At 43.3% G+C, this 26108-nt stretch overlaps 1 protein-coding gene across 1 annotated transcript in view; it reads left to right on the forward strand.

The window, feature by feature from the left end:
• The first annotated feature begins 8305 nt into the window (after positions 1 to 8305).
• Positions 8306 to 26108, forward strand: part of LOC126284394 (netrin receptor UNC5C) — a 1047805-nt gene continuing 1030002 nt past the window's right edge. The window contains exon 1 of the mRNA XM_049983291.1: positions 8306 to 8484. The gene's annotated coding sequence lies outside the window, so the exon portion shown is untranslated. The remainder of the gene's footprint in view (positions 8485 to 26108) is intronic.

The raw sequence follows: 26108 nt of genomic DNA on the forward strand, positions 1-26108 counted from the left end.
GTCCAGGTAAAAATAAGCTTCGTCAGTAAACCAAATGCTGCCCACATGCATATCGCCGTCATCAATCCTGTGCACTATATCGTTAGCGAATGTCTCTCGTGCAGCAATGGTAGCGGCGCTGAGGGGTTGCTGCGTTTGAATTTTGTATGGATAGAGGTGTAAACTCTGGCGCATGAGACGATACGTGGACGTTGGCGTCATTTGGACCGCAGCTGCAAACGGCGAACGGAAACCCGAGGCCGCTGTTGGATCACCTGCTGCACTAGCTGCGCGTTGTCCTCTGTGGTTGCCGTACGTGGTCGCCCTACCTTTCCAGCACGTTCATCCGTCACGTTCCCAGTCTGTTGAAATTTTTCAAACAGATCCTTTATTGTATCGCTTTTCGGTCCTTTGGTTACATTAAACCTCCGTTGAAAACTTCGTCTTGTTACAACAACACTGTGTTCTAGGCGGTGGAATTCCAACACCAGAAAAATCCTCTGTTCTAAGGAATAAACCATGTTGTCCACAGCACACTTGCACGTAGTGAACAGCACACGCTTACAGCAGAAAGACGACGTACAGAATGGCGCACCCACAGACTGCGTTGTCTTCTATATCTTTCACATCACTTGCAGCGCCATCTGTTGTTGAAAATTGTAACTACTGTAATTTCTAAAGTTTGTCCGCCTGAAAATGTACTGTTGTCCCAAGCATATTGCAACAAACGGTGTATTTCTATCGCTGCTCGTTTAGTTTTTATTGCCGTTTCAAATATATCGCTCATTTTTGAAACACCCTGTAGCACGTGTACCTAGAGATCTTTGTCGTGAAATGTCAATTTTATTTTACCATTCACCACGACAGACATACACCGAGAAATTTAAGATAAGAAATCGAGATTACGGGCTCCGGAAGACCGACTAGAAGGAAGAAGACAGGAACCAGAAGGAAGGAGTATAAGTACAGTTGAAGATCAAGGAAACGAGATTTAACCAAACACGATGACAGAGCACTCACTCAAGTACATATTAGGGTTCAGTGGATCTCTATCGCCCGAACAGATGAAAGACCATACTGATGTTCTGTAGAACTAGTTATTTATAAGTGAACTATACACCGTAAAAAAGGAGAAAAATACTTTAATTTACTAGACGGGTTTTATGGTTTATAGATATCTAATGAGGCATGTCAAGGATTCAGATAAACTGAGAGTGTTTCTCTAGTCGATACTCCATTCATGTCCCAACAGACATAACTTACGTTGCGCAAATGGTTATATTCGTTAGATGGATAAGTCTAGTTAGCGTCTCAAGAGCAAGCAGGAAGTAGAATGTGCGGAGAATCCGTTGCTCGTGCTGAGTTGCCCTTGGTTTACGTGTTTGTTGCGTTGATACCATTACGTGATGCTCACATATTTAACAGTTGAGTATAAGTTATTCTGCCTTAACGATCAGAATACAAAGCGATGTCCCATTGCAGTACGACATTTATAAAAAGAACAAGAAAACAGATCACATTATGAGAAACAATTTATAATGAATATTACAATATAAGATATTACCAAACAAGGTACATTCAGATTTTTGTGCGTCAAGCAAGTATTGACAGACGACGTGGATTGGATTGCTAGGGCAGTTGGACTGATTACTCTGGACGTACGTATTTGAGCCTGATGATATCAGGACGTATTAGATACAATGACTGTAACAATTAATGAAATGTAGTTCTCAATTAATTTCATATAAGCAGTTTATAATTCCTATCTTTTAACCATGATACTTTTTCTGTAGTGCTAATTAGTATAGTTCTCCATAGCCATTAGACGGCAAACATTACAGACGATGGTAAATAAATTAAAGTTACTATTGCTATCAGAAACTACAGATAAGCAAAGTTGTTTGTGCATCACATACGACATATGTAATCCGTACATATTATAAAAATGTATATGTGTATGTATGTATATTCCGTAACACCTCTTAAACCAAACAAGTTTCAACAAAGCGTGGTTCACAAATCACTTACTGTCTGCAAAGTATGGCTGTGAGGGTGAAAATCATCCACTTATCAAAGGGGCGGGAAGGGGGTGGAAAGTAGTGCAGCCCACGACGCCCGAGTACCCGGACTTTATTTATCCAATATTTCAAAATGAGAGCTCGTATTGACTTGCAACAAAATTTAAACATGGTTTCAAATATTTACGAAACTTTTTCTCTCTGGTAACAGCCACAAAATGATGAAAGGAAAGAAGTTTATCGCTTGCTACACTTTCGATGTTCATGGAGTAAAACTGCCGCAGCAGACATGACCTATTAATTTATTACTTCCTTACTACTAACTCTATTCGCAACATATTTCGCAGGAAGTATCCACATCTGCCGTTGAAGGTATCAAGGAAAATATATCGATGTACGACACCTAGTTCGGGAGTTATGACGTCATGAACACTGGGATGCCAGAAAAACAACTCCATCATTTATTATGTTTAAATCTATTACTTATTTGCTACTAATTCCATAGCACCACATTTAGAAGACAGTATCCACAAAGTCCGCTGAATGTATCTACAAAATTATATACTTGTGCAACACGTAACTGAGAAGACATGACGTCATAAGCATTGAGCTGTGTAAAAATAAAACTGTAGCGTGAAATTCGCTAGTGAACTATGTGTACAAATATATGTAAAATATACCAAATATGTGTGACTATATGAGATATGTGCGTATGCGGGTAAATCTACAGACGAAGAGCTCCTCCTCTGCTCCTGGATTGATTTCAGAATATTTCACAAAATCCTTTTCAGTAAAGGGTAGCGAACGTCAAGGCCAGGACTCCCAAGAGCAGAAGGAATTGAAGTGGTTTACAAAATTTCACATATTTGTGGATGCAGAGAAAATTAGTGCTAATGTGGAAGGGATAAGAGACTGAAGAGTAGCATTCATCATTTGCGTACCGACCTCTATGCTTAGGCTATCCAAGTCTCACGCATCGACCTCTTATAATGTATGGTAGGCTGTCACTGGACGTTTATATGGGCCTCGGAAGTTTTACTTTGTCATCATCATCATCATCATTTAAGACTGATTATGCCTTTCAGCGTTCAGTCTGGAGCATAGCCCCCTTATAAAATTCCTCCACGGTCCCCTATTCAGTGCTAACATTGGTGCCTCTTCTGATGTTAAACCCATTACTTCAAAATCAACCTTAACCGAATCCAGGTACCTTCTCCTTGGTCTGCCCCGACTCCTCCTACCCTCTACTGCTGAACACGTGAGTCTCTTGGGTAACCTTGCTTCTCCCATGCGTGTAACATGACCCCACCATCTAAGCCTGTTCGCCCTGACTGCTGCATCTATAGAGTTCATTCCCAGTTTTTCTTTGATTTCCTCATTGTGGTATCCTCCTGGCATTGTTCCCATCTACTAGTACCTGTAATCATCCTAGCTACTTTCATATCCGTAACCTCAACCTTGTTGATAAGGTAACCTGAATCTACCCAGCTCTCGCTCCCATACAACAAAGTAGGTCGAAAGATTGAACGGTGCACAGATAACTTAGTCTTGGTACTGATTTCCTTCTTGCAGAAGAGAGTAGATCGTAGCTGAGCGCTCACTGCATTAGCTTTGCTACACCTCGCTTCCAGTTCTTTCACTATGTTGCCACCTGTGAGAATATGCATCCTAAGTACTTGAAACTTTCCACCTGGTCTAACTTTGTTCCTCTTATTTGGCACTCAGTCCGTTTATATTTCTTTCCCATTGACATTACTTTCGTTTTGGAGATGCTAATCTTCATATCATAGTCCTTACATTTCTGATCTAACTCTGAAATATTATTTTGCAAACTTTCAATCGAATCTGCCATCACAACTAAGTCATCCGCATATGCAAGACTGCTTATTTTGTGTTCACATATCTTAATCTCACCCAGTCTATTGTTTTCAACATATGATCCATAAATAATATGAACAACAGTGGAGACAGGTTGCAGCCTTGTCTTACCCCTGAAACTACTCTGAACCATGAACTCAATTTACCGTCAACTCTAACTGCTGCCTGACTATCCATGTAAAGACCTTTAATTGCTTGCAAAAGTTTGCCTCCTATTCTATAATCTTGTAGAACAGACAATAACTTCCTCCTAGGAACCCGGCCATATGCCTTTTCTAGATCTATAAAGCATAGATACAATTCCCTGTTCCACTCACAACACTTCTCCATTATTTGCCGTAAGCTAAAGATCTGGTCCTGACAACCTCTAAGAGACCTAAACCCACACTGATTTTCATCCAATTGGTCCTCAACTAATACTCGCACTTTTCTTTCAACAATACCTGAGAAGATTTTACCCACAATGCTGATTAAAGAGATTCCTCTGTAGTTGTTACAATCTTTCCTGTTTCCATGTTTAAAGATTGGTGTGATTACTGCTCTTGTCCAGTCTGATGGAACCTGTCCCGTCTCCCAGGCCATTTCAATTACCCTGTGTAGCCATTTAAGACCTGACATTCCACTGTATTTGATGAGTTCCGACTTAATTTCATCCACTCCAGCTGCTTTATTGCACTGCAATCTATTGACCATTTTGTCCACTTCCTCAAATGTGACCCTATTTCCATCATCATTCCTATCCCATTCTACCTAGAAATCTGAAACATTACTGATCGTATTTTCTCCTACATTCAGCAACTCTTCAAAATATTCCCTCCATCTGCCCAAGGCATCCACAGGATTCACCAGCAGTTTTCCTGATCTGTCCAAAATACTTGTCATTTTCTTCTTACCTTCCTTTCAAAGACTGCTAATTACACTCCAGAATGGTTTTCCAGCAGCTTGACCCATAGTCTCCATCCTGTTTCCAAAGTCTTCCCAAGATTTCTTCTTGGATGCTGCAATTATCTGTTTGGCTTTGTTTCTTTCTTCAACATAACTTTCTCTGTCTACCTGAGTTCTAGTACGTAGCCATTTTTGATACGTATTCTTTTTCTTTTTACAGGCTGCCTTGACTGTATCATTCTACCAAGCTGTTTGCTTCACCCTACTTTTACACACTACTGTTCCAAGACATTCTTTAGCCACTTCTAGTACAGTGTCCCTGTACCTTGTCCATTCCTTTTCTAACGACTGTAATTGACTACATTCAACTAACTGGTACCTTTCTGAGATCGCTGTTATGTACTTGTGCCTGATTTCCTTATCCTGAAGTTTCACCACTCTTATCCTCCTACATATGGACCTGACCTTTCGGCCTCACAATCCGAATTTCACTGCAGATTAAATAATGATCAGTGTCATCAAAGAATCCCCTGAATACACGTGTGTCCCTCACAGCCTTCCTGAATTCCTGATCTGTTATTATATAGTCAATGCCAGATCTGGTTCCCCAGCCTTCCCAAGTATACCGGTGAATGTTCTTATGTTTAAAAAAGGAGTCTGTAATTTCTAAGCCCATACTGGCACAGAAATCCAAGAGTTGTTTCCCGTTCCTGTTGGTCTCCATATCCTCTCCAAATTTACCCATCACCTTTTCATACCCTTCTGTTCGATTTCCAATCCTGGCGTTAAAATCACCCATGAGCAGAACACTGTCCTTGTCCTTTACTCTAACAACTACATTACTGAGTGCCTCATAAAAACTATCCATCTTATCTTGATCTGTCCCTTGACAATGCGAATATACTGACACAATCCTAATTTTCTTGCTAGACACTGTCAAATCTGTCCACATCAGTCGTTCATTTACATACATTAATGCAAGTATGCTGGGTTCCATTTCTTTCCTGATGTACAGTCCATCGCATAGTGCTATTCTTGCTTTGACTCCTGACAGGTAGACCTTGTATTCTCCCACTTCCTCTTCTTTCTCACCCCTTACCCGAATGTCACTAACAGCTAAAACGTCCAGCCCCATCTTTCTTGCAGCCTCTGCCAGCTCTACCTTCTTCCCAGAGTAGCCCCCATTGGTATTAATAGCTCCCCATCTCATTACCATTTGTTTGCCAGGTCGTATCTTAGGAGTCCCTGGTTTGTCAGTTAGAGGTGGGACTCCGTCACCTTCAAAGGTCCGAGACATTTTGCTCTGATTGTTGCAAGCATCACATTTAAAGTACCGGGGAAGCAGGTTGCTAGCCTTACTTGCCCCAAGTCCCACTGGGTATTACTCCTAACGATTGAGGGACTTACCGGTGGATTTGGTAGTCTTCGCCGTATGAGCACAAAGGTGACCACGACTCAGAATATGCCCGAGATGCCCAGCCTTATTCCAAAGTAACTGGCATCCCGACTGTCGGGACCACTTACTTGGCCACTCATACGTTTCCCGTGGTTCATGAACTAGGACATGACTACAGGAACCCACACCATGAACCACTTTTACTTTGAATTTAACAAATTCAAAAATGGTTCAAATGGCTCTAAGAACTATGGGACTTAACATCTGAGGTCACCAATCCCATAGAGTTATAACTACATAAACCTAACTAACCTAAGGACAGCAGATACATCAATGGCCGAGGCACGTTTCGAACTTGCGACCGCAGCAGCAGCGCTGTTCCGAACTGAACCGCCTAGAATCGCTCGGCCACAACGGCCGGCATTTAACAAATTCAAGTTTTTTTCCGGAACTATTTTCATCAAGCATATTTTTACTTCACAGGAATCTGAGCAGTCTGAACTCAAGGATCCTTCGGGAAAAAATGGGGCCTAAGGTAATAGGCGGATAGAATAGTCAGCGAGAAAGAGACGAGCTATAAGTACGTGGATAATGAACGGCTGATGTCATCAATAAGCAAACGACGACTAAAGTTCTACAGATATCTGCTCAGGCGGAATGGGGCACGAGTAACGAAGCAGACTTATAATTTTCTAACAACTTACTTCGGTCTCCAATTAATGGTTCAAGAAAATAAGGAAAGAACTCAGGATCACTTTGCTGAATCAGAGAGACATCTAGATCTACATCTACATACATACTCCGCAATCCACCATACGGTGCGTGGTGGAGGGTACCTCGTGCCACAACTAGCATCTTCTCTCCCTGTTCCACTCCCAAACAGAAGCGGGGAAAAATGACTGCCAATATGCCTCAGTACGAGCCCTAATCTCTCTTATCTTATCTTTGTGGTCTTTCCGCGAAATGTAAATTGAGACAGTAAAATTGTACTGCTGTCAGCCTCAAATGCTGGTTCTCTAAATTTCCTCAGTAGCGATTCACGAAAATGACGCCTCCTTTTTTCTAGAGACTCCCACCCGAGTTCCTGAAGCATTTTCGTAACATTTGCGTGATGATCAAACCTACCAGTAACAAATCTAGCAGCCCGCATCTGAAGTGCTTCTATGTTCTCTCTCAATCCAACCTGATAAGGATCCCAAACGCTCGAGCAGTACTCAAGAATAGGTCGTACTAGTGTTTTATAAGCGGTCTCCTTTACAGATGAACCACATCTTCCCAAAATTCTACCAATGAACCGAAGACGACTATCCGCCTTCTCCACAACTGCCATTACATCCCTGTCCCACTACATATCGCTCTGCAATGTTACGCCCAAATATTTAATCGACGTGACTGTGTCAAGAGCTACACTACTAATGGAGTATTCAAACATTACAGGATTCTTTTTCCGATTCATATGCATTAATTTACATTTATCTATATGTAGAGTTAGCTGCCATTCTTTACACCAATCACAAATCTTGTCCAAGTCATCTTGTATCCTGCTACAGTCACTCAAAGACGACACCTTCCTTTACACCGCAGCATCATCAGCAAACAGCCGGACATTGGTTTCCACCTTATGCAAAAGATCATTTATGTGGATAGAAAACAACAGCGGACCTATCACACTTCCCTGGGGCACCCTCACCACCTCTAACCGATTAAAAGTACAGATCAAGGAACAGATAAGGGATTGAGAACTTTAAGGTCTTCCACTACGATCAAAAGCAGAACAACGGCTGGACGCAGAAGAGAAAGCTAGCTGGCCAGAGAAATAATGAAATGTTTTTGTACAACAAAGAAGGCTTCCAAAAATGTCTTATAGTCGCGGTCTCCAATGACCCTGAAACGAAAAATAGATTACTGTCGTGGTAATACTGATTTTCAGACGACCGACGCTGTGATTCACAACTGCGGAGACGCCTACTTCACGCCCCGCAGCAGCCAGCGACATCCGCTCAGGCACAGAGCCGCGCGGCGTCTGGCTGGCGGTGCCCGCAGCGCCGGAGTCCCGCTGCGAGCTCTGCCGTGGTTGGCGGGCGGCGCGAGGGGTGGGGGAAGGCGGCCGCGACCGGCGCGCCCCGCCACGGCGACGCCGGGAAGCAGCAGTGGGACGCGACGCCTCGCGCCGTTCGGTTGTGTTCTCTGTGGAGTGCCGGTCTGAGTCGCGCGTCCGCCGCGGTGTAGCTCTGCGACGTGTGCCGACACAGCGGCCGTGCCTCCTCTGGATAAACTCGCACCACGATCCCGGGCGCCACAGCGCCGTAGTCTTGTATTCTGCATTTTGTAAGTACTCTCGCTAGGGGACCATCCTGCATAAACCACCTAATTTGTTTCTTGTTGCAAATTAGCCCTCTGCTTCTTCGCGGCACGAGGAACGGTTTCCGGTGTCAACCGGCGCGTCAGTATTCGAGAGACGTGTCAGCATAGCAGGTCTGTCACCCAAACTGCGAGAAATGACCTGCACTGCGTTCTGACGTGTGCACCAAGGAATATCAAGGGAAACGACCGTGACGTTAATTCCCACACAAAGATGGTTTACTAGACGAGGTCCTATTTAAGGTGGTCTGCCATCACCTTGCAAAGACGCGGACACCGTCTCTAAGAGCCAGTTATATCGCAACCCTACAGTTTAACGCGGAAACCGAAACACGGTGACACTTGATCGCTGCAAATACAGAAAGCATTATCAGAGGCGCAAAGGAAAAGTCCTGCCACCATTAAAGAACTTCTGATGTCATCCGATACTTGACATAAATAGACAAACAAACATAAATGGTTACTACTTGTACAGACTTCTTTCGCTCATGACCGGTATCAGTCGACTACAATTACTTATCCTCACCAATCATCTGCAAAGTATCGCTAGATAAAGCCTTATCGCAAACTTTTCCACGCATTGCAATATTCAGCTATACGCATCAACATTTCCCTTGCATGAATTCTAATGTCATTTACCAACCTTCCTTTAGAACGTCTTCTTATGTATTGTATGCAGTAAAAGACTTCCTTGGTTCGTCTATCTGTCATCAGTTCCCCCGACTCCTTTGAAACCTCATCCATTACAGTTTCAGTATAGTAACAAAAAGGTCTTTTTCCCCTGTCAGTTCCCTGCTACATTTGTTTGTTTCCTCGTCTCTTCCAGTAATTACACGAATCTTTCTCTCTCTCTCCAAGCTCATTTGCCCATTATTAATCGACAAATACCACAGCATGCAGCTAAATGAAAATGAACCAGAGAGCACCTGACATGAGCAAAACATACACAAGTTGAATAGTGGGCTATTGTAGACACCGTCTGACGTATTAGTAAAAAGAGGGTGGTATTGCCCATCATGCATATGCCGAATGACCTTTTCCTTTGCCGCCAGTTCCCCCGACTCCCTTGAAACCTCATCCATTACAGTTTCAGAACCGTTACAAATAGGTCTTGCTCCCCTGTCAGTTCCCTGCTACATTTGTTTGTTTCCTCGTCTCTTCCAGTAATCACACGAATCTCTCTCTCTCTCTCTCTCTTTCTATGCTCATTTGTTCACTAATAGTCGACAAATGCTACAGTGTGTAGCTAAATGAAAATGAACCAGATAGCACCAGACATGAGCAAAACACACACAAGTTGGACAGTGGGCGATTGTAGACACTGTCTGGCGTATTAGTGAAAAGAGAATGGTCTTGCTCTTTTTGCATATTGCGGGTGACGTCTTTTGCATGGCACAACAGGTTTGTTAAATAATTCCTAGCCTCGATCCTGAACATCCTGTATTAATAAAAGAAATAGATTTTCTGTATGACTGCGTATTCCTCATGAATTTTCTATTAATAAAACGGTTGTGATCGCTAAATATTTTCTTATTTATTTACTATGCCGTTTCGGCTGTTACCATCATCAAGTATCAAAAGAAACTTTGAACTTTCGAAACGAGGTTCAGCGTCAAAATTAAAATCAGGGTGCAATCGGGGTTAGTCGACTGCCCTATAAACCTATGTTTGATATCGACGCTAAACCCTGTTTCTCAAATTCAATGTTTGTTTTAATATCTGATGATGGCAATAGCCGAAACGCTTGATAAATAAAGAAATTTATTTAATCATCAGTATTGTTTTATTCACACAAACTGATGAACATACGTCACAATGTCATCCAAAGTAGATGTGTACGAGTCCGGCTTAAAATTACACCTCCCTCCGCAACAGCAGCGCCTGGAACATTTCATAGGCGACGATGCCCGCTCAGCTGTCCGGAAATACAGCGGATGGGATCCGTCCCGGCCCTCTCCTTCCCGCGTTTTAACTAGCGTCGCATCGAGCGACGTGTCTACACGTCTTTTCTTTTAAGAGCGCGCGCGTGACAAAAGCAACGAAAGACGTTAATGAGCTTTTATTTTTGGAGGCCGCCTCCAGCGTGCGTGCAGCAGCCGCCCGACAGACTCAACTGCGCGGCGTCGCGCAGCAACGGGAACACTTTGGTTTGTTTCCTCCTGCCAGAAGGAGCCGGGCAGGTAGGTCTCGCGAGCGTCGCCAAAAAGATACGGGCGCTACGTGAGGAGGCCCGCTAACTGCGGGACCCGATCGGCAGCACTCGGGCGGCGTTTTTGGGCGGAGGGGAGGTGGGAGGGGCTGTATCCGGCGACGTGCCGGGCGCCTTTAAGAGAACGGCCCGGCGATGGACGGCAGGAAGTTCACCTCGCCTGAGGCGCGATCGGCCGGATACACTAATAACTGGCGCGCCAGTGTGTGAGTGCGTCTTCTTGTGTGTGTGTGTGTGTGTGTGTGTGTGTGTGTGTGTGTGTGTGTCTGTGTATGTGCGTCTGAGAGAGAGAATGTCTGTGCGTGAGAATGTGTGCGTGTGTGTCTGTGAGTGCGTGTGCGTGTGTCGGCGCTCCGGGAAATGGACGGACAGACGGCGGAATCAGATCGTAATTTGTACGTGGGGCTATGTTTCCCGGCCGGAGGCGCGTGACGCGAATGCTGGGTCGGATGGCGGCTTCCACTGGACGCGAACCGCATGGTGGGTCTCCATTAAAGACGAGAGCCGCTCTCAGCCGTACAAGCCGCCGCTGAACGAGGCCCTAGCGGTTGCTACAGTGTTGGAGAGTATCTAAATTGTGGTGAATCTACAGGGTGTACCAAAAGTAAAAACGCGCTGAAACATAGAAACAATAAATGCAGCAGCTCTTTTTTGTTTCGTATATCATTTCTATCGACTACCTAAATCTATATTTAGCAATCCCCCATCCCCCTTACGGTGTGTGAACGAGGATGCTTTGTGCAAAACTGTCATTTCAACCCTTTCCTGTTCGCGGGAAGAACGATTATACTAAGTCTCTATGTGAGCGAGAATGTCTCTCATTCCATCATCATGGTCTTTTCAAGAGACATATATCGAAGGAAGCAATACAGTGTATCCCACGAGGAATGGTCAATATTCAGGGATACGATAAGAAATTTGCTAACATCGAGTATAGATTTAAGTGTCAGGAAGTCGTTTCTGAAAGTATTTGTATGAAGTGAAACATGGACGATAACTAGTTTGGACAAGAAGAGAATAGAAGCATTCGAAATGTGGTGCTACAGATGAATGCTGAAGATTAGATGGGTGGATCACATAACTAATGAGGAGGTATTGAATAGAATTGGGGAGAAGAGGAGTTTGTGGCACAACTTGACTAGAAGAAGGGATCGGTTGGTAGGGGAGGGTAAAAGTCGTAAAGGGAGATCAAGAGATGAATACACTAAGCAGATTCAGAAGGATGTAGGTTGCAGTAGGTACTGGGAGATGAAGAAGCTTGCACAGGTTAGAGTAGCATGGAGAGCTTCATCAAACCAGTCTCAGGACTGAAGACCACAACAACAACAACAACAACTAGTAAACATGAGCTCTAAAACGCATATCTTAAGGGCTACTATCATTTCTGGTTTCGATAGTGGGAAACTATTTTTTTCTGCTATAAGCTTTTAATTTCCTTATTTCGCGGGAGGTAGTGCGGACAAAAAGAAAAGAAAGAATTGTGTAGTAATAATGGGCTCTAAAACACGTGACTCAATAACTAAGAGCACTTGTTTAGTACAGTAGACGTACTTTACAGTAGCGAAGATGAACAAGTGTCGCAGCGCGGGAATAGCCGCGCGGTCTCAGGCGCTGCACTCATGGACTATGCGGCTGGTCCCGGCGGAGGTTTGAGTCGTCCCTCGGGCATGGGTGTGTGTGTTTCTCCTTAGGATAATTTAGGTTAAGTAGTGTGTAGGCTTAGAGACTGATGACCTTAGCAGTTAAGTCCCATACGATTTCACAGACATTTTTTTGTATAAGTGTCCACAGCCCTTAAGGTTTGAACTTAAGAGTCCACGTGTACGCGACTTTTTTTTTCTTTTTTTTGGTCAAGACTACCACCTCTCAAAATATGGAATGCAAAGAGCTTGCAGTACAAGAAATTTGTTTCAAAGTGTCGAAGATGAAGTGCTCACGGCTCCATTATGGTATGCATTTTGGAGCCCACGTTGCGAGAATTTTCTGCTTCGAATGATAGTTCCTGTAGCACCCCTGAATATCGACCATTCCTCCTCTGACACCCTTTACATCGGTTGATTCCTCTAAGAGCATACGCTCTCGGAACTTTCACAGTAAACTAGATGCAGAGCGCCTCTCTTGCAGTGTCTGCCAGTGGAGATGGCTGAACATCTCCGTGACGCTTTTCCGCTTACTAAATGAACGTAATAAACAAACAGCGCTCCAGTGTTAGTCGCAAAAGTAAACATTCTGTTCACAAATTTTTAAGGGCAGCAAGCACTTTGTTAGAAATATAATATTTATTCCACTGTTGAATTCTCATCACCCTGTACAATCGTGGAAACTATCGAACGCTGATAGTGGGGTATTCTACAGTTTCATCTGCATTTGCTTCCGCTGAAATGTAGAGCGATACATTAAGCACAGTGTCTTTGTTAGCCGTTAATCCACAAGTCGAAGCAAAGCTCGACGAGAAGGTTTAAGTACCGTGGGAGCTCCGCTGGAATGTGGAAACCAGTCAGCTTCTACATCTGCACTGTGCAAACGACTTTGAAGGGCATGACAGAGCGTAATTCATGTTTTACCATGTATAGGGGGGAAGCCTTTGTTCTACTGAGGGATTTCTCGTCAATTTTAGGCGATGACGAAACAATAGCAAGAAAGTTTGGTGACTTTTGTTTGTCGTCCGAATCCCTGACTGGGTAGAATGCACGAAGGTTTTAAAGCGTTTCTTGGACGACTGGTTCGTCCTGTTAGTTTTGCGATCAGCCAGCCAACTTTATGAGGCCCATCGTTTTATCAATATTATTAACATGTGACAACGGTATGAATAGATATTCGGAAAAATGTATGTGAATTTTTTTTATGGTTATGGCTGTAGTTGTAATACATTTGCTTTTCATTTTAGCAAGACTAATTATTCATGCAACAGTATGACAATCTTATGGGAGGGCGCTATTTAGCGCTTAACAATTTTAAATCAATCCATCCATCTGTTCATCTTCCCGCTCCGTTCTAATATGGAGTGCAAGAAGAATGACATCATGGATTCCCCGTTGCGTGTTGTAATTGGCGTAATCTTGTGGTAATGGTCCCCACGGGAGAGACACATACGGTGTCTTAATGTATTTCCTATTGTACCGTAATGTATTCCCAGGTTCCTCTGTAACGCTGATTCTTCAGACTGGCTTGATGTCTATCTTCAAGTGTTGGCTAGTTCAGGTTTCCAGTATTTCCGTCGCGCTGTCCCATAAGTCGACCAACATTTCGTGCTCCTCTTCTTTGCAAACGTTGAGTAACGCTTGTTAGCCCCATGTGTTATCTGTCCTGCAAACTTGAGATATATTCTAGAATGTGTAACACGAGTGAAAGATGAGCTGCGTTCTGGCATAGGATACCCCCATATACACTTCTGGCTCATGTTTGACACAGGTTTACATCACAGACATTTTATTTTGTATCGTTTTGTTATCGCAACACAGTCTCCTCAGTAATAAGACGACGCACTTACAGTGAAGCTATGCCTCGAAATTAACATTCCTGCGTCGTAAAATGGTGCTTTTACGGCAGGAGACGGGAAAGGCATTTCATTTACTTTATCCTGTAGGGCACCCGTAGGTTAGCTGCTTTGACTGTCATAAAACGGACGCACATTTTTCCATTATTTCTTGCGAAAGACGAGTAATACAGTTTCAACGGTGGAGAAAATATAATTTTCTTTCGCGATTTTATGAGATAATTGGTGATAATTTATTGCATTCTAGACGCGGTACTGAAATATTTATGTGAGTTAATTCCTGAAATATTAATGAGATGGTCTATAGGTTGCCACAGTACAAGTTTACAGGAGCCTACAACGTGATAACAATGGTACTCATGTTGGTTTGCATTTTGACATAGGCTCTTCCGGAGACTGTAGATACGCAAAGCCTCGCACGCTAGTGGACAATCTGTTTCACGCTCCTACGCAAAATGTAGCACAGGATGATGATAATCTACATCTACATCTACATCCATAATCCGCAAGCCACCTGACGGTGTGTGGCGGAGGGTACCCTGAGTACCTCTATCGGTTCTCCCTTCTATTCCAGTCTCGTATTGTTCGTGGAAAAAAGGGTAGTCGGTATGCTTCTGTGTGGGCTCTAATCTCTCTGATTTTATCCTCATGGTCTCTTCGCGAGATATACGTGGGAGGGAGCAATATACTGCTTGACTCTCCGGTGAAGGTATGTTCCCGAAGCTTTAACAAAATCCCGTACCGAGCTACTGAGAGTATCTCCTATCTGGTACGGATCCCACACTGCTGAGCAGTATTCAAGCAGTGGGCGAACAAGCGTACTGTAACCTACTTCCTTTGTTTTCCTTCATCCGGAAAAACCAACTTTCCTTGTGCTTTCCAGAATGTGTTCTCAGATATTAAGGAGGACAATGGTAGCTCATCTCAGAAGGATTACGACAAACATCGCACTCCGTTATTAAACCTAAACTTCACGTTGATGGGTGCTTTCACTTATCTATTTTTGCGTTTTTTTGGAGTTGGCACTCCTCCGGCGTTAACAATACAGTATTCAACGTTGGGAACGTTTATGGGTGCTATACAAGTTCTTTTGGGTACATGGATATTTAATAAGAAATATAGAATACTTACAGCAAAGCCAAAATATGAAAATTTTGCTTGCATTACGATGCTTTGAGAAGAAAATGAGATATGATAGGGTATAGTGATAATTCTGTGAACATTTGTCAAGAGAAAACGTCCTTCTAACATATACTGTATTACAACATTGCAGTGTCTGTGTTGTTCAGAACAATGATGCTGTGTTGCTTCGGACTCTTAAAAAAATGTCTTCCCCTGTATGGGAATTACATATTGTGTTTATTAGTACAGGTTGTGACGCAGGGACGACGACATATGGCAGATTCGGTTTGTCCGTGAGTCGTGCACGAATAGCTAAAGGGTTTAAGGCGACCGCTCGTGTGTTCGAGTCCCGGTCCGGCACAAATGTTCACTATGATGATGATGATGATTAGTGTTTTAGGGCGCCAAACAACAAGGTTATCAGCGCCCATGTTCACTATTATTGCCTCATACAGCTGATGGTTGTCCGTATTCACGACTGCGAATACATTTCATGAATATACTGTATTTTCAATGGTTTTCGAGGTGCCACAATTAAAAACTGCCAGGTAGAAACGAAATTAAATTAACTTAACGTTTTTGGTCGTATTTTATTAAGAATTTCGCTTAGTATCTCGTGTAAAAAATTGGCGTCTTCAACTTCAGCTCGAAACAAAAGATGCTGGAGAGTTAATCAGAACTGGTGTCTGCAAAGAGAACAAGCTAAAATTTGTTAATTTATTACCACCATTTCCGTGACCGTTTCTGGCAGCCGTATATCGAAAATTAGTGTAAATAATTTTATATATTCGGTCTCAGAGAGCTCCTTACTACCATCTGTTAACGTATGTGCTTTGCATCATGCAGCACACGGAATATGCACGAGTCGAATACTTACTGCTTATGAAATTTTAAATCGTGTTACAATCGTAAGGCTTAGGAATAACTGGAGTTGCTACAAACATCACTCGTTCTAGAAGAATCGTTCGTTCCATCCCCTACATAAAAGCATGTTTCTTTTATAATTTATCATGGAAATAGTAAGAATCAATTTCCGCTATAAAGAAGATATAAACTCATGATTTGTGCATATACACAGAAATGTACTGTGTCAAAAAAAATGTCACTCAGATTTTTGTCTGTTTGCTGAAGAACCCGGGAGCGGCTGACTGAACCTCGGTGGGTTAACTACGTGCTGGCTTTATAAACATAGCGCACCGGGGCGGCAGATGTAAATAAGACTTTCATCTCATTCACCACGGCTCTGTTACTGGAGTACATCACTCATCCCATACGAGCTGTAAAGTCTCCTAAGTGTGAGATATAAATAAGTGAACTCTTTGTCCGTAAGCAACTGTAACGTCGTCCTCAGCTCTCTGAGGCTGTTCCCATGCGACTTAATTGAGAACGAGGAGGTCATGGCGCTGAAAAATTGTTAGCAAATGTAGCAAGACGTGATGTTGGTTAATGTGTATAATAGAAACTGGCAGCTAACCTTCGACTTAAATAAATGTTTCCCGATGCAAGAAAATATTATCGTTTGATTATGCAATAGAACAGCTAGCGCTGGTACGAGCCTTAGCGTCCAAGTATTTGGCAACTTACAACCAAAGTGGTCACATATACCCAGCTGCAGAGACGCAGTCACCATTTAGAGACTGACGTCGAGAATCCCAATGAGGTGTCAGTCGTTTGTGGGCAGAGAGGCTTCCAGAGTGCTTATTGGATTAAGTCGTGTATCTGAGATCCTTAACTAGTCGGACTAACAGTAGAAGGAAGGCAGGGAGAAAGATCAGAATTTAGCGTCCCGTCGACAACGAGGTCATTAGAGACGGAGCAAAGCTCGTGTTGTGGAAGGATGGGGAAGGAATGCAGCTGTGCCCTTTCCAGAGGATCATCCCGGCATTGGCCTCGTGGGCCAATGAAGGAAATCACAGGAAACTTAAAACTGGATGGCCGAGCGCGGATTTGATCTCTCATCCTCCAGGTGTCATCCTGCAGGATGCTAGTCCGGTGTTTTAACCATTGCGCAACCTCGCTCGCTGGTTAACATAGGTACAGTAGTTTCAAAGGCAAGCTGCGCGATAACTCAACAGTCAGTTTAGTCAGTGAGGGGGCGTTACAGAAGTGTTGAATAAACTTCACTGATAGGCTACACAAGAACGGCGTTGTGCTTCACAAAGTGCCCTACTTGCTAAATTCCGATATTCCACGTTCCATTACGAGCCAATAAACACACTACTTCCACCAACGAACACATCGCATACCAATCCCTTCCTGCGTGCCATCTGCTAGTGGAATAAGAAGAGCTTAACGTTTCTAGTAGGCTAGATTCTCTCTGCCATATATCGTGATGTGGCTTGAGAAATACAAATACGAAAGAATGATGGAACTACATTAAGTTATACGTTATTATGGCAAACCACGTATCTTTTATTGAATGCTGTGCTATTGTTCAGAGTGACAGATACATTACTCTACTTTCCAGCGTAGTCAACAAGTCTCTGTAATCAACGGTCGGAACGTTCTATCAATCCTTCAGTTTCTCAACGACAGAAATCCGCTCCTATGTCATTGGGCCATTTTATAAACGCCGTATGAAAGTTCTCATCGTTGTAAAATTGCTGCGAATTAACCTGGATTTCATGGATAGTGTCATCTGTGGTCGATGTCGATGACCTTCCTTCTCGATCAGCGCCACCTACGTCTCCGCAGCCTTTGTTTAATAGTTGACGTCATTCCACTACATCACAACGCGACATTTCCTTTGGTCCACGTGCTGTCAGAATTGCACAACGATTCTGTGTGCGATTTAGGCGTTTTGTCTACAAGTGTAGTACTATCGCACGCACTTCAGCATTGGAGTATCGGTATGTAACCGCGTCAGTCCACCCACACTCTATGATGGACCTTTTACCTGTACAGCATCAGAACTGAGTCTGCAGGAAACCCAGAACATGTACTCTTTTCTGGCAATGCACCATTCTTCTTGCCTAATATTATCACCGCGCGACGACACGTATAATCTAAATTTGAAGACCCCTCGTGCTTATTTAGCGTTACATGTTGTACGTTAGCCGGTTGTTTCTGAAGATTTTAAGCAGTGTTCATTTGCCTGTCATTTTGTTTGCTGTTGTATTAATTTGCCATCGAACTAGTTCGCAGACAGCATTACATATCAAATTAAGTATCGAGCTACACGTGTCATTATAATAACTTCATTATAACCGTGTCCCTGTGTGACAAGTATGTTCTCAATTTACTGCTTTTCCTCTTCAATATAACCGAGTCAGCTAAAAATACTAAGATGAATGGAGATCGTCAAATTAAACAGTTTATAAATCGCATCTAATATCTTGAGTTCATCAAAAAGGTTCCTAAGTCGATCTAAGAACCATTCAGTTTATCGTACATACTAACACACACACTAACACACACACGCGCGCGAGCACACACACACACACACACACACACACACACACACACACACACACACAATCCCACGCCGCCCGTGCTCTCGAATCCAGCAGAGATGTGATGATACGATCCGATAAACTGCTGCAGTGTATATATCTATACCACTGTATGTTCAGACTGAATTCACCCGACGTTTGTAATTAAAAAGATGCTGCGAAACATAACTATATTACTGTAGCAATGTCACCAAGCTTAAAACTAGTTTATGACTGTGTGATCAAATCTACACAACAGGCATTGCATCAGAGGATTAGTGAACTGTATCACGAAATGATTCTCTAGAACCGGGGTGTCCAACCCTTTAGGTCACTGGGCCACTTTGCAAGAAGACGCGTATTTTTAGGCTCGCTCGTAATACACTTAACCGAAACAATAACCACTGGGAAACAAGGGATGGACGCATGAGGGAGTACCTTCATATGGCGGAAGTTTAAACTGAAAATACTCAAATTATCATCACTTTAAATAACCGGTCTTTTTTTCAAAATCGTGTGATAGATAGTCACTTCTTGGGCCGATATGATACTTTGAGCCGCATGCAAGACGCGGGCGGCGCGGCTGGCTGGACACCCTTTCTCTAGAGACTGAGAAAGAGGACCACCGTGGGTAATCTTTGTGGTACATATAAAGTTCATCACCTACGTACAGCACTGAATGCGAGTTGTCATCCTTTCTTAAGAAGTTGCAGCGGAAGAGACGTCACTTGACAAATAAAACGATTTTCAGAGCAACACTGACAATAGATGGATCCAAATGAATTCTTGGATTAATCGCAGTGCGATTATTCTCTAAAAAGAAATCCAAAACAATTACTAAAGGTATGTAACTCAGTGCGCGCCGATGTAACAATAAGCCAAGATCGGAAGGAAGCAAACAGTGGAGAAGTACCTAGTGATGCTAAGTGAAATTTTGTCATTTAACGGAACTTCCGTCTGTTTTCAGAGCGAAGTGACACTGATGTCATTTAAGAATTTTTACGGTTATAGTCAAGAGACACTACTATGTCACCGATAAATCAATATTTAATTTCATTTCTATCACGCATAGAAATTAAATAAATGTTGTGGTAATGGTAAGAGTTATCTTCCACCTTGGCGACAAGAATTTGAAAACCAACAATTTTCCGCCGTCTTGAAAGAGGCTGGAGGTCCATTTCGACGTCTCTTTCTTTCGAAGCTGTTCTTTCTTCTGCATAATAGCTTTCATTGTCAGTAGTCGTTTCTGAACTCTTCGTTGTCAACTGTTTCACCACATTAATTTCATTGTCAGACTATGAATTTAAAATGCAGTCTTTTACGCCATGAAGGTCACACGTATTACAACATACTCGTTATTATGGCGTCGCCGAATGAATTTCTTGGAGGAGTTTCATCCGCGCCTGTGAAGGGTATCGTCAAGAGCGTACATAGCTGTAATCCCACTTGAAGATATCCTCCACAGATGAGGACGAAACGTGTTTCTCCAAAAACTTCATTCGATCAACGCGTAATAAAGCGGAATATTTTCATAACTTTGAGTCTGCGCCACTAAAAATAAATCAACACTGGTTGTCATCGGTATACTTTTCGTCGTTTGAAAAGGAAACTGTTGCGAGTCGATGTTGTTTTTGTCTTCAGTCTGAAGACTAGGCAGCTCTCTCTGTACAAGGCCATCCTGTGCAGTCCCCTTCATCTCTGCTACAACACACAAGCATTTGAACCTGCTTGTCTTATTCAAGCCTTTGTGACCCTGTATAGCTTCAGCCCCTCCCCCCCCCCCCCTCCACCACCGCCACTTCGCTCCATTATCAAATGGACTATTCCTTCACGCCTCAGGACGTATCATATCAATCACAATTCAGTACGATTTCAGAACTGCACAAAATTTATGCTGGCTCGCTTTTCCGGGCGAGACAAACGGGTTGCACGTTTCGGTAGTGAAACAAAACGGCACGATACTGCACACGAATGATGGTAACAGTAAGAAAATGGCGTTAGTATGACGGTTTAGAATACCGGCGCGGGGGAGAAAAGCGATTTCGGTGCGCAACTGCCGCGGCCTGGTATCGCAGCCCCTGCGATAAGGCACGGCCGGAAGAGCGCTGATCACCACATAAGGCGCTCCGCGCACGTTTTTTTACAGAGCGAGCACACAAGCCGACTCACACTGTTGACTCCCGCCGCCGCGTGGGACTGAATAACGCATTAAGTCTATTAAACTGGGCTTCCAGGCTAACCGCAGCGACACGACCTCAGCACGTGGCACCAGGCGCTACACGCCGTTCCTTGCCTGTACACCGAGCGCCTCTCTGCGTCTACATCCGTAACAGGCAGTCAAATGAAAACGAGACGTATTGGTAAAAGTAAGCAAACTGTTTATTATTTCAAAAGTAATCGTCGTTACTGTTGAAATATTTATCCCACTGGAAGACAAGGCTTCCAGTGCCTTCATGGAAAAATGTTTTCGGTTGCCTACGTAGCCCCGATCGCACACGGCCGCACACCTCTTCGTCCTTAGCAGATCGAAGACCAAAAATGTCCTTCTCCAGGGCACCAACAATGTGGAAATCGCACCGTAAGAGATAGGGACTGTATGGAGGATGTGTAAGGGCTTCCCAGCGAAACTTCTGCACCTTAGTGGAAGCAATGTTGGCAAAACGTGGGCGGGCGCTATCCTTCAACAGAACGACACCTTCGTCAGCATTCCTGGGCGTTTAGATTTGATGGGCGCTTCAATTTTTTTAAAGTGTCCATGTAACGCTGTGCGTTAGTTGTGGTGTCGTGTCCCAGAAAGATAATTAGCAGCGAGTGCTTGTAGTCGAAGGAAAAGATCCTTATGATTTTCCAGGGGCTGGCCTGCCTATTCTTGCGATTACACTGCACAAGTTTTACTGATATCTCTTACACTTCATATAGCCCCGATCTCTCCCAGTACGATTTCCGTATTTCTGGAGCCGTGAAGAAAGGCATTCGCAGCCATAGAATTACTTCACACGACTAGGAGCAGGCCTAAGTACACACGTATGTATCAAACCTGCCCGATCCGTACATGGAGTGAACATGCACGAGTATAGCTGCGGAAAACGTGGCGCGAATAGTGGCGAAGTAATTATCCTCTGGCTTAAGTCTGTTCGATAGGAAACAGGATATATTATTTTACGGCGACCGAAACCAATCTTAAAGAGCAATGAGAAACTCAAGTGACAAAAATGAGCAGTGTGTGTTTGTGTGTTTGCGTGTGTGTGTGTGTGTGTGTGTGTGTGTGTGTGTGTGTGTGTGTGTGTGTGTACGATAAACTGAATGGTCCTTAGATGGAGGTAGGAACCTTTTTGGTGAACTCAAGATATTATATGCGATTTATAAACTGTTTAATTTAACGATCTCCTTTCATCTTAGTATTTTTAGCTGACTCGGTTATACTGAAGAATGGAAGCAGTAAATTGACAGCATACTTGTCACACAGGGACACAGTTACAATAAAATTGTTATAGTGCCACGTGTACCTACGCACTGAATTTGATTTGTAATGCTGTCTGCAAATCATGATTCCATCGACAGCCGAAATCAGTTTTCCATGAATGCGCGGATCGTCTTATCTCACAGTGGGATGAATGTATTAACAGTTATGGCGATTGCTTTTCAAATAACAAACAAATTACTTGTTTCTTTTATCTGTCTCGTTTCTATTTGGTTTAGCAAGCCACCGTACGGTGCATGGTGGAGCGTACCTTGTACCTCAGATAGTCATTACCTTTCTTGTTCCACTCGCAGATGGAGCGAGGGAAAAGCAACTATCTCTATGCTTCTATACGAACCCTGACTTCTCTTATCTGGTCTCCTCCGCCCTTGCACAAGATATGTGTTGGAGGCAGTAGGATATTTATGTAGTCTGTCCCAAGTGCCGATGCTGTAAACTTTCTCAATAGCGTTTCACGAAAGGAACGTACGTTTCCCTCCAGGGATTCCCTTTCGAGCTCAGGGAACATTTTTTTTTTTAAAAAAAAACCTTTATTCAACATCAATAATAATAATTATACAATATTAACCCACTTCCTTAATAGCATTAGTGGGTCGTAATATTAATACATTTATTATTGTTTCATGCAGCATACTACAAAATATGATGTGCTACAGGTTACTACAACAATGGGCACTATACTAACTATCCCTACTACTTAAGAAACTATTACTGTCGCTAATTGCTAATTTCTACACCTGCAGCGTCACATATGTGCCAGTAGAATATATAAACCTACTTTGCAAGCCTTGCTCTTCGAGCTAACCCCAAAGAGCTTGCCCCTGGCACTGGGCTGGCCAAGATGTTAACTCGCTGCAGTTCCATAACCTAACATAATATCCTATTCTAAGTCCTACGAAACTAACTTATCCTAAGTCAAATCCGGTGCATCTCTAAGTCGGTGAGATTAACCCCTCCTCCCCCTAATCCTGCGCGCGGCGGATCCCAACTGTGATGTGAAGTCGGCCAGTCCGCGCGCTGGCGGTATGGGAAAAGGGATCTAGACAATATCGGTGTTCATTTTCGCATTCTTAGTTTATCTCCCTCAGATATTCATTTAACACTTTCCGTGATACCTCGTTGGCCAGAGTATTAATCATCTGAAAAGTGTCTTCACGTCTGAGGAGTTGATACGTGTCATGGTTCGGAAGTCCGTCTCGAAGTGTAGTCGCTACATCATTGAAGAGAGGGCACTCGTAAATCACATGATCCGGAGTGCCTTCCGGCGCGCCACAGTCACACGCGGGCGTAGCCCTCTTCCCAAACCGACATAAGTGTGTCGGGTAGGGTCCATGTCCAGTGAGAAAATGGATCAGTCCCCGTGTTGGCTGAAAGTGCTTCATTTCTAAACGCTCCCTCACGTTCGGCAAGAACTGAAAGGTTCTGCGACCGGTTTCTTCTGTCTCCCAGGACCCCTGCCAAAGTTCTTCCCCCCTTCTTCTAATCCCCCTTTTGTCCTCTACCCTCACACCCATGATTTCTTCTATTTTCCCCTGGTTCCCTTTTTTCGCCCAATACCAGGCTGCTTGCTCCCTAATCTTGATGTCAAGTGGGCAGAGCCCCATTATGACTAATAGAGCCCCTCCTGGAGATGTTCTATAAGCGCCCACAGATCTTAGAACCATGCTTCTCTGAACCCTTCTCACTGCCATGGCGGGCACAACCCTCGTGAGTCTGTGCGCCCAGACCCCGGAGCCGTAACCCACTACTGAAGTTAAGATACTATTGTGATAAAGTTTAATGAGATGTGGAGGTAGGTGAAATCTTTTGTGTCCTATGGAAATGAGGTTGCTTAATATTTGCAGAGCTTTTTGGGTTACAGTTTCAATGTGTTTTCCGAAGTTCCATTTCTCATCAATGATGACTCCTAGGTAACGTGTGTCTCGTCTTCGCAGTACCGGTGTGCCGTCAATTCTGACCGTAGGGTTCCTGATTAGTTGTCCTTTAAGTAGTAAGTATGTCGATTTGCTTGGTGATATGGTCATTTTCGTGGTGTGGCACCACTGTAGGAGTCTGTCTAATGCTCTCTCTATTTTAGGTTCTATGTCCTCTCGGCTACGGCCACCGACCATCAGGAGGAGGTCATCAGCGTAGGCTATCACCTCTAGCCCATCCTCACTTCGTTGCAGGCTGTCTAGTAATGGCTCCATGTGGATGTCCCAAAAGAGCGGCCCTAGGACCGGCAGGGAACATTTACGTAACACTCGCGTCCTGATCGCATATATGTAGCAAGCAATACGCCTAAATTACTTCGATATCTTCCTTTAATCTGACCTGGTGGCGGTGATCAAGCAGTACACAAGAATGGGTCGTACAAGTCTTCTGTACTTGGTCTCCTTTATAGATGAACTACATTTTCTTATAATTCTCCCAATAAATCGAAGTCAAACATTCGCTTTCCCTACAATCGAACTTATGTGTTCATTTTATTTAATAAGGCTTTGTAGTAATACATATAGATGTTTGATCGACGTGACTGTATCAGACAGCACACCTCTAATATTGTATTGAAATGTTACAGGACTGTTTCTTTTTCTACTTATCCGCATTAGCTTACACTTTCCATATCTAGAGCAAGCTACTATTAACCAGCCAAAGTAGAAATCTCATTCAAGTGATAATGCAGCAGTACAGTCGCTGAAAGACAATAGTTCCACCCACACCTAGTCATCGTCTGCACACAGCAGCAGATTACTGTTCACTCTACCGGTTGATGATTTACGCAGCCTATATAGAGAACAAGAGTGATCCTGTCTCGCTTCCCTGAGACGCTTTTGACGACATCTCTGATGAACATTCGCATTTAGCAGAATGTACTAGGATCTGTTCGTTTGAAAATCTTCGAGCCACTTAAGACACCTCATAACGTGAAACTTCGTGGTAGCTTGAAACTTTGTCTAGGTCCGAGCTGTACCGACCTGTAGGCGAAAGGCAAGAGTCCCGAGTTGGAGTCTCGGTCCAGTACACAGTTTTAATCTGCCAGGAAGTTTCATATCAGCGCATACTGTGAAAAATTAATTTTGGATTTCATAACCGATTTCTTACGCTGGGGCCATCGTCACCATTCTTGACTGTGGTACTATGTCGAACACTTTCCAGATATCTATGAATGTATACTGAGCGAGGAAAGGCCAAGGCTAAGTTTTGAGCGAGCGATATTTTTTTTGATTTGTGGATGGAACATTTTCATTTCCACGAAAATTAGTTGTGTTTGAACTTAGAATACGATCAACAATTCTGCATCAAAACTATGTCAAGGACATTTTTCCGTAATTTTGCGGGTCACTTCTTCTACCCTTCTTATATACAGGAGTTACTTGTGTTTTCCAGTAGTCGTTTGGAACGTTGCTTTGGGTGACAGATTCGCAATAAATTCAAGCAGAGATACTAATAATGCTTGACGGGTGTATCCGGCATTACTTTGAGCAAAAAATATGTAAAACATTCGGCTTCTGTTTGCAAGATTAAGAATTAGCATGCTAAACTTATTTAGTAATATGTTACGCTTTGCAGGAGCGATTTGTTGATGATGTGTATTTTTCGATGCTTCCCAGCGTTGATGATTCCATTCCCACGCTCAGTATTTTCATAACTTATTCGGTCTTCTCTATCAGGTGCCGATGGTCGTGACTTGTAGACGTTGCCTGAATTCAAACAGAACTTCGAAGGTCTCTGTTTTACCCCAGAGCCTTTCATTGAGTTTAGTGCTGGTCATGCCGGTGTTTTTTTTTTTTTGTTTTTCCTTTTTTTTTACGCTGCGAGTGCTACGCGATCTTGCCCTATTACTTATATCACATACTTTTTAGCAAGAGC

Source organism: Schistocerca gregaria, chromosome 8, assembly GCF_023897955.1.
Source record: "Schistocerca gregaria isolate iqSchGreg1 chromosome 8, iqSchGreg1.2, whole genome shotgun sequence".
In the NCBI taxonomy this organism is placed as follows: domain Eukaryota; kingdom Metazoa; phylum Arthropoda; class Insecta; order Orthoptera; family Acrididae; genus Schistocerca; species Schistocerca gregaria.